Below are 9,554 nucleotides of genomic sequence, written 5' to 3' on the forward strand. Positions count from 1 at the left end.
AATATTAAAAGTAATCTTTAAGATATAAGGTCCAAGTATAAATAAATAGTTTAGTTATAATTTGTTCTAAACTTCCAGATTATAGCAACAAAAACTCAAGTGGGTAGAAGAGAGGTAGCAGGAAGGAGAAAGTTCTAATTTACTCATTTTCTTATCTTCTATATGTGAAAACAAGGAAATGATAGGCTCTCATTCTAACAATGATATTATAATTGAACATATATTATTTTAGATTTTTTAAAAAATATAAAGGTAAATAACTACAAGTAGAATTAAAAGCAATTATACTCCAATAAAGCCATTAAAAATTATATGCTTATTGTTTATGTTTATGTTTTTGGCCGCACCTCATGGCTTGTGGGATCTTAGTTCCCCCACCAGGGACTGAACCCTGGCCTTTGGCAGTGAGAGCGAGAGTCCTAACCATTGGACCACCATAGAATTCCCCATTTTTTCATGCTCCCCAATAGAGGAGAAAGAAAGGAAAGCATTGCTCATGTAATGAAGATGTAAAACTCATCCAATAAGGTAACTCTTGTGAGCACTCCTCTGCAACATTGTTTTTGCATGCATTTACTCTGTCCTCATTGTCAACTCTGTCCTCACTGTCACACTCTGACTCTATTATAGACACCCCTTGTTCAGGCCATCATCAAATTCGTATTTACCACACAATCTCCTAACTATTCTCCTAACTTCTTCTCTTGTCAAATTCTAAATTTTATTATGTTCCTTTAGCACCCAAAGTCACTTTCTATTAACCTTAGAATAAAATCCAAACTCTAAACATAGTATGAGGTTTCTTCTTACTTCTCTAGATTCATATCCTGCCTCTTCTTCTGGCTTCTTTCAACACCTCAAATGCTCCGTGTTCTGTCTTTTTCAGGTGTTTGCTAGTGTGTTTTCCTCATACTAGAACATGTTTCCCTCACATTTTGCTTGGTTTATTAAGGCCTCAGCTGAATGGTCTGATCCAAAGCAGGGCCCCACTTGACTTCTCTTCCAGGTTAGAACTATGGGCTCCTATTTCACCCTGTCCTTTCTCCTTTATGACATGCCTCACACTTGAAATTCCAAGACACATATTTGGGTGTTTCTGAAGTTAGGATGGCTATTACAACTAATATTAAAGAAACTTGTAACACAGTCTGAGGCCTAGATGATCATTGCCCTCACAAAGGCAAACTCAAGCTGACATAGGCTAATGCAAGCAGGCTATAAATGAGAGTTCTCATTAAAATTGCCCCAGTCATATGTTGGTATTGCCATTTACTAACCATATGACCAACCTCGAGCTTCAGTTTCTTCTCATGTCAAGTATAGATTATAATAATACTGGTCTCAAAAGTTGTGTGTGGGGCTTCCCTGTTGGCGCAGTGGTTGAGAGCCCGCCTGCCGGTGCAGGGGACACGGGTTTGTGCCCCGGTCTGGGAGGGTCCCACATGCCGCAGAGCGGCTGGGCCTGTGAGCCATGGCCGGTGGGCCTGCGCGTCCGGAGCCTGTGCTTCGCAACGGGAGAGGCCACAACAGTGAGAGGCCCGTGTACCACAAAAGAAAAAAAAAAAAAGTTGTGTGTGTATGTGTATGTGTACAGTGAGATAATATATGAACAGGACCTGGATTATAGGAGGAACTCAATAAATATTAGCTAACACAGTTGACATTTGAACAATGAGAGGGTTGGGGCACCAACCCCCGTATGCAGTTGAAAATCCACATATAATGTTACAGTCAGCCCTCCATATCCATGGTTCTGTAACTGCAGATTCAACCAACTGCAGATCGTGTAGTACATGTTTATTGAAAAGAATCCACGTATTAGTGGACCCATGCAGTTCAAACCCATGTTGTATAGATCATATCTGTAACTTAAGTAGGTCGTTCTACATGCAGTTGATTTTTAATTTAAGTAAGTAGTCAAAATTATCATTTAAAATGTCTTTAAAAGTTCACCCTAAGGAAGTGTAGAGATTGTACTTACTAGAAAAATCTCTTACTTTAAATCAATTGTCTTACATATGCCCAAAAAGCCAAAGGAAACTGTGGACCAAAAAACCAAAGGAAATCAGAAAATGATGTATGAACAAGACGACATTATCAATAAAGAGATAGAAATTGTAAAAAGGAACCAAATAGAAACTCTGGAGCTGAATAGTACAATAAGTGAAATGAAAAATTCACTAGAGGGGCAACAGATTTGAGCAGGCAGAAGACGTCAGTGAATGTGATGATAAGACAATTGAAACTATCTAGATAGAGGAACAGAAAGGGAAAAAGAATAAAGAAAAGTGCATAGAGCCTAAGGGGCCTATGAAACATCATCTTGTAAGCCAAAATATGAATTATGGAAGTTCTGAAGGAGAGGTGAGAGAAAAGGAGCAGAAAATATATTTAAAGAAATAATGGTTGAAAACTTCCCAATTTGATGAAAGACTGAATTTGTACATTCAAGAAGTTCAGTGAACTCAAGTAGGCTAAACTCAGATTCACACTGAGACACATTATAATCAAACTGTTGAAAGCCAAATACAATGAGAGAATCTTGAAAGCAGCGAGAGAGAAGCAACTCTTTATTTACAAGGGATTCTCTGTAAGATTAACAGCCAATTTCACTTTGGAATCATGGAGGCCAGAAGGCAGTGGGATGACATATTTAAAATGCTGGGAAAAAAAAAAAAGAAATAGGTGCCAACCAAGAATTCTATATCTGGCAAAACCATTCTTCAAAAATGAAGGAGAAATTAAGACATTCTGAATTTATGAAAAACCCACAGCTAACATCATACTCAATGGTGAAAGACTGAAAGATTTGTCCCTAAGATCAGGAACAAGACAAGGGTGCTTTTTTTCACTACTGCTATTCAACATTGTCATGGTAGTTCTAGCAAGAGCAATTAAACAAGAAAAAGAAAAGGCATCTAAATTAAAAAGGAAGAAGTAAAACTATATCTGCAAATGACATTATCCTACATGTAGAAAATCCCAAACAATCCACAGGAAAGCTACTAGAGCTAATAAATGAATTTAGCAAAGTTGCAGGATACAAGATCAACACTCAGAAATCAGTTGGTTTCAATATGTTATCAATGAACAATTCAAAAAGAAAATTAAGGAGACAACTTAATTTATAATAGCATCCAAAAGAATAAAATATCTAGGAATAAATTTAACCAAAGAGGCAAATGACTTGTACACTGAAAACTACAAAATATTGCTGAAAAAAATGAAAGAAGACCTATATAAATGGGAAGACATTCTGTGTTCATGAATTGGAAGAGTTAAAATTGTTAAAATGGCAATACTCCCCAAATGATCTACAGATTTAATGTAATCTGTATCAAAATTCCAATGACTTTTTTCAGAAATGAAAAAGCCAATCTTCAGTTTCATGTAGAATTGCAAGGAGCCCTAAATAACCAAGGAATATTGAAAAAATTAAAAGAGTTGGAGGACTCACACTTCCCCATTTCAAAACTCATTACAAGGCTACAGTAATCAAAACAGTGTGCTAAGAGCATAAAGATAGACATATAGACCACAGGAATAGAACTGAGAGTCCAGAAATAAACCCTTACATCTATGGCCAATTGATTTTGAGCAGAGTACAAAGACCATTTAATGGAGAAAGAATAGTCTTTTCAACAAATGATGTTGGAGCAACTGATATCCATAATGAAAATAACAAAACTGGACCCCTATCTCACATTATATACAAAAACTAACTCAAAGTGAAAAAGTAATCTAAATACAAGAGCTAAAACTATACAACTTAGAAAAGACGTAAATCATTGTGACCTTGAATTTGGCAATGGATTCTTAGGTATGATACCAAAATCATAAACAAAAAAATACAATCAAGAAAAAAATAAATTGGACTCTAAAAATTTTTGAAAATAAACTTTTGTGCATTGAAAGACATTATCAAAAGGCAATCTGTAGAATGGGAGAAAATGTTTGCAAATTATGTATTTCATAAGAGTCATGTATCCAGAATATATAAAGAACTCTTTTATTATATTAGCCTAACAACAGAAGGACAACTCAATTAAAAAATGGGTAAAGGACTTGAAGACATTTTTCCAAGGAGACTATACAGATGGCCAAAAAGCACATGAAAGGATGTTTGACATCATTAGTCATTAGGGTAATGCAAATCAAAACCGCAATGAGGTATCATGTAACATCCATTAGGATGACTATAATAATAATAACTTAAAAAAGAGAAAGGGGACTTACCTGGTTAAGAATCTGCCTGCCAATGCAGGGAACGTGGGTTTGATCCTTGGTCTGGGAAGATCCCACATGCTGTGGAGCAACTAAGCCTGTGCACCACAACTACTGAGCTTGCGCTCTACAACCTGCGAGCCACAACTACTGAGCCCATGCATTGCAACTACTAAAGCCTGCATGCTCTAGGGCCCACCTGTCACAACTACTGAGCCTGTGTGCTGCAACTACTGAGCCCGCATGCTGCAACTACTGAAGCCCACACGCCTAGAGCCTGTGCTCCGTAGCAATAGAAGCCACCACAATGAGAAGCCTGTGCACCGCAACGAAGAGTAGCCCCTGCTTGCCACAACTAGAGAAAAGCCTGCACATAGCAACGAAGACCCAACGTAGCCAAAAACAAAAAACAAAACAAAAACAAAACAAAAAACCCAGAAAATTAAAAGTGTTGGCAAGAATGTGGAGAAACTGGAACTTTCATGCATTGCTGGTGGGAATGTAAAATGGTTCAGTCATTGTGGAAAACAATTTGGCAGTTACTTAAAAAGTTAAACATAGGGCTTCCCTGGTGGTGCAGTGGTTGAGAGTCCGCCTGCCGATGCAGGGGACATGGGTTCGTGCCCCGGTCTGGGAAAATCCCACATGCTGTGGAGCAGCTGGGCCCGTGAGCCATGGCCGCTGAGCCTGCGCATCCGGAGCCTGTGCTCTGCAACGGAAGAGGCCACAACAGTGAGAGGTCCGCGTACCGCAAAAAAAAAAAAAAAAAGAAAAAAGAAAAAAAAAAGTTAAACATAGAATTAGCCCACAATGTGACCCCACAATTCCACTGTGAGGTATATACTTAAAAGAATTGAAAATAAGTAATCATACAATGTAAATGCATGGTCATAGCAGCACTGTTTACAATAGCCAAAAAGTGAAAACAGCCCAACTATCCTGTCCATCAATAGATGAATGGATAAATAAATGGTGTATACACAGACAACAGAATATTACTTGGCCATAAAAGAAATGAAGTACTGACATATGCTACAACATGGATATATCTTGAAAATACTATGCTAAGTGAAAAAAAGCCAGACAGAAAAAGTCACAGGTTATATGATTTCACTTATGTGAAATATCCAGAATAGGTATATTCATATAGGCAGGACACAGATTGGTGGTTGCCAGGGATTGAGGAGAGCAGGAAATGCAGAGCAACTGCTTCATGGGTAAAGGGTTTCCTTTTGGGGTGGTAAAAATGTTTTGAAGCTAGATAGAAGTGGTGGTTGCACAACACTGTGAGTGGACTAAATACCACTAAATTGTTCACTTTATAATGTTTAACTTGGTTATGTGAATTTTACCTCAATTTTTGTAAAAGGAAAAAATAAGGAAATTTGAATAAACTATAAACTGAGTTAATAAAAATGTATCAGTATTGTTCCTCTATTGTCACAAATGTACCATACACTAATACGTTAATCACAGGGGAAACTATGTTGGGGAGCAGGGGTGCGGGGGAAGAGGCAGGGTGGTACATGGGAACTCTCTGTAGTGTTTACTCATTTTTTCTCTAAATCTAAAACTGTTCGAAAAAAATAAAGTCTGTTAGGTAAAAAAAATCCAAAAAACAAGAAAAACCTTTATTGTCCTAAATAACACTTGGATCAGAGAGGAAATAAAACTGCAGTTAGAAAAACATAAAATAATAATGAAATAATGTGAAAATGATATAAACGTGTAAGAACAGTTAAAATGGTACTCAGAAAATTCCTAGCCTTAAATACTTTCATTACAAAATAAGAAAGAAAAAAAATAAATGAACTAAGCAACCAAATCTAAAACTGAGGAAAGGAAAAGTAAAATAATCTAAAAGGAAGGAAAGGCAGTAAGAAAATAGTAATAAAGATAAAAGCAAAAACTAATTATTTAAAAAAGAGCTAACCATAAATGAGATACATCCAAGAGATTAACCCTTTGACATGTCCAATCAGGAAAAAAAGAGAGAGAAAACATAACGAAAAGGGTTATCCATATGGTTATGGAGACGGTAAAAATTACAATACCATGTATACTAATACATTTGAAAAATTTGATAAAATTTTATTTATAAACAACAAATAACCTAAACTGTGTGAAAAAATGGCATAAAACCTGAATAGGTCAATAACAATAGAAAACGTTGAAAAGCTTTTAAAGAATTACTTCCAAAAGTGCGTGTCAAGGACAGAGTGCTAAGATATGCTCTTTAAACGTTTCAAGGAGCCGATAAGTCCCACGAAATTTTTTTAGAACATGGAGAGTTTTGGTATTTTTATCAGAAAATAAAAATACAGATGAATTTCACTTATGAATAGGAATGCAAAAATTCTCATTAATTCTTTTTCAGTATGTATTTTCTTAATATAAATTGGTGTAAGATAAATCAATTTGGACACACATTTTGCACACCACTGTTGGTTGTAACTGACTTGTGGTCTGCAGCTAGCAGTGTTAAAATAGGGAGAAAGCTTTTTGCACAATGTGTAGGAACAGTTGCTTTGTCTGAGTATTCGTTGCTCTGCCTTGATAGGGTTTCTTGGCTATTCCACATTGTTTTCATTCTTTTCTGTTAATTTGAGTTGTGAACTGAATTGTGAAGCCAAAATAATAGGGGAGAGGCGTTTAAGCATGTGGATTGAAGAGAAAATGAGGAAATGTGTAGGTTTGGTTTGCTTTGATCAACCAATTTATTATCTTAACCAGGGCAATAACAAAATATACTTCATAATTATAAACCTACTTTTATTACCGAGGGATGATTTTTAACAACATGTAATTTTTAAAAAATACAATTACTCTATTGTGTAACAACAGGGCACTATATAGTTTAAAGTAGAAAAACCATACAGCTGTCTCTGATGATATCAAAAAGACAATGAATATAGTTTACCATGAAGTCTTGATACACTTTTAGCAAACTAGGGTTAGAAACATATTTGGTAGTTATTTGGTCTTTATGATTAATGTGTTTATCTCAAACCAACAGCCTACGTCATTCTTAATGTTAACCACTAGGGAAATTCCCACTGAGATGAGAACATGATGAGGTTGGCTGCAATCTCCTCTGTTATTAAACACTGTTCTAGAAGTTCTGGCCAATGTCACCACCAGAAGAAAAAAAGAAGACAAAAGTAAATTCTTCCTATCTAGGCTTTGCATGTGAATTACCTAAAATAATTTAGAAATAAATAAAATATCAATATAATGACTGGACGCAAGATAAAATTATGATATCAAGAACTTTCCTAAATGTCAGCAGTAATTAGTTAGAAAATATAGTGGAAATAATACCCCTATCAAGATAGCATCCCTATGACACACACGAAGAAGATAAAATATATTGGAATACATTTTATAATAAACAAACAACCTATGTTTCCTGAGGCCTTAACACATGGAGAGAAAGAATGTTTGCAGACAGTAAGGTTCTCTCCTGTAAGGATAATTATTTTCTTCAAATTAGTGCATAAGTTCCTCCCCAGCTCTTTTGGGGAGGAATTTAACATATTTATTTTAAATCTTCCAGTTGGCCATCTCTTTCATTGTCATAAGTGTTTAAGAGAAATAATTGGATGTTGCTCTAGTTGGCTGCTAGCAGGAACTTCAGTCAGGTTAGACCTGGTATACAGCCATAGGTCCCCCCTCCTGCATGGAGGCAGACTAATGTGTGCACCTGTGCCCAGGTGGAAGTGAGCCCTGGAGGGAGTGAGGAGATGGGGTGGGCAAGTGAGGACAAGGAAGACCTAGGAATGAATTCTAAGCTTCTGTGAATGACTTGGCTTCTCTGTGATCTTGGCCAAGTATTGTCCTTTTCCCCCCATCCGTTTGCAGTTTAGATAAGATAACTCAAAATACTTTTTCAGTATTGTAAGAAGGCAGGGCAGTGGTAACAGAGAGCCATGGAAAAAGAAATGATGTGGATTTATGGTTAAGCTCTGGCTCTACCACTTACTAGCTGGGAGATCCTGTGACCATTTCCCTGTAGCAGACACTCAATAATGGCAGCTATTAATATAACAATAGTAATGATCCTTGAGGTTTAATCTTTTTGAACTATCTACTTATTCTTGAGGATATACTATACTATCTTTAATATTCATTTTTTGTGAACATAAAGGCCAATTGATAATAGAATAAGACTGGATTGCTATTATTGTGTAAATTTAAATGTTCAAAGGTAGGAAATGCAAAGTTTTCTATAAGGTTAATACTTTACTGTAAAGAAATATTCATAAACATGTGTTTCTTAGAAGATAGAAAAATAGTAAATGTGAGTTAATGTTTGAATGAACACACTGCATCAGGCCAGAATTGACCTTTAAAAATTTAACCAAAAAAAGTATGAATATATACAGTATTTACTTTTCAACCTAGTAAGCAGTATACAACTTAACTTATGCTAAATATATATCTTTTAAGTCTTATGTTATAAAAACCACTCGCTGGAGAAAGCTATATTCCAGATATAAACTTTAAAAAAATCATTTCAAATAAAGACATAAATTCTACCTTAAAAGTTGAGAAGAATGCAAAAAGATCACAGTTTAAAAATTTTTCCTTTAGTCTTGGCTAGGGACCCCATTTTTAAAAGGCTGAATTTCCAACTGTGGCAATGAATAAAAGGCATTACTGAATCATGTCATAAATTACTCACTTAACAGAAGGAATTGTAGAGCAAATCTGCAACACTTCAGTTTAAGACATCCAGGCCACCTTGCTAGCTTGAGAATCGGTAGGAACTACTAAAGTTTTGATTACCTCTTCTCCAGGTTACAAGGCTTCCTTCATAGACTATTGCTTTTAAAGAAGTAGGCAGTTACAGGTCTGGAAGTTTTACCTCGAGTCTCTAGCAGTGCCGCCCAAACTGTCCTGAGATCTCCCTTGAGTTAAACTGGGAACTTCCACTGAGAAATCCCCCGCCTTGAAGACTTCCTTTTTTGTAACTTTCAACAGCCAATCATGGCAAGATATTGAAACAAAGCAAAGACTACCAGAAAATGTTCTGTAAACCACCGTGGCTGTAACTTTGACTTCCTTTTGAAGCAAAGATACTTTACTTGAAGAGCTAGGACGTTTTAACAAAAATCCAGAAATTGTAAACCCCAAATTATATTTGGATTAAGCACATTTTCATGTAGCAAAATTTTAAAGTAAGCTTATTTGATAAATGGCTTTTTTTAGGTTTTAAGAAGTCACTTTTTGACCTGAGCAGTATATTTATAAACAGTAGGTGAAGACTAGATTTGAGTATAGTTGTCTTTGCTTCATGGCCTACAGAGGTCACTAGGATGAAGCCTAGT

At 36.0% G+C, this 9,554-nt stretch overlaps 1 protein-coding gene across 2 annotated transcripts in view; it reads right to left on the bottom strand.

Annotated features, from left to right (window-relative positions):
- The window catches only part of TANK (TRAF family member associated NFKB activator), a 150,371-nt gene extending 141,242 nt beyond the window's left edge, over nucleotides 1–9,129 (bottom strand). Inside the window, exon 1 of one of the 2 annotated variants that reach the window (XM_089916769.1) lies at nucleotides 9,013–9,129. The gene's annotated coding sequence lies outside the window, so the exon portion shown is untranslated. Of the gene's footprint in view, nucleotides 1–8,908 lie in introns of both variants that reach the window. The other variant, XM_089916766.1, reaches the window with a different exon arrangement.
- Between the last annotated feature and the right edge of the window lie 425 nt (nucleotides 9,130–9,554).

The sequence above is a fragment of the Delphinapterus leucas genome, chromosome 8 (genome assembly GCF_059928025.1).
Source record: "Delphinapterus leucas isolate spDelLeu-1000000601 "Yukka" chromosome 8, BTC_Dleu_Yukka2, whole genome shotgun sequence".
NCBI classification, from domain to species: domain Eukaryota; kingdom Metazoa; phylum Chordata; class Mammalia; order Artiodactyla; family Monodontidae; genus Delphinapterus; species Delphinapterus leucas.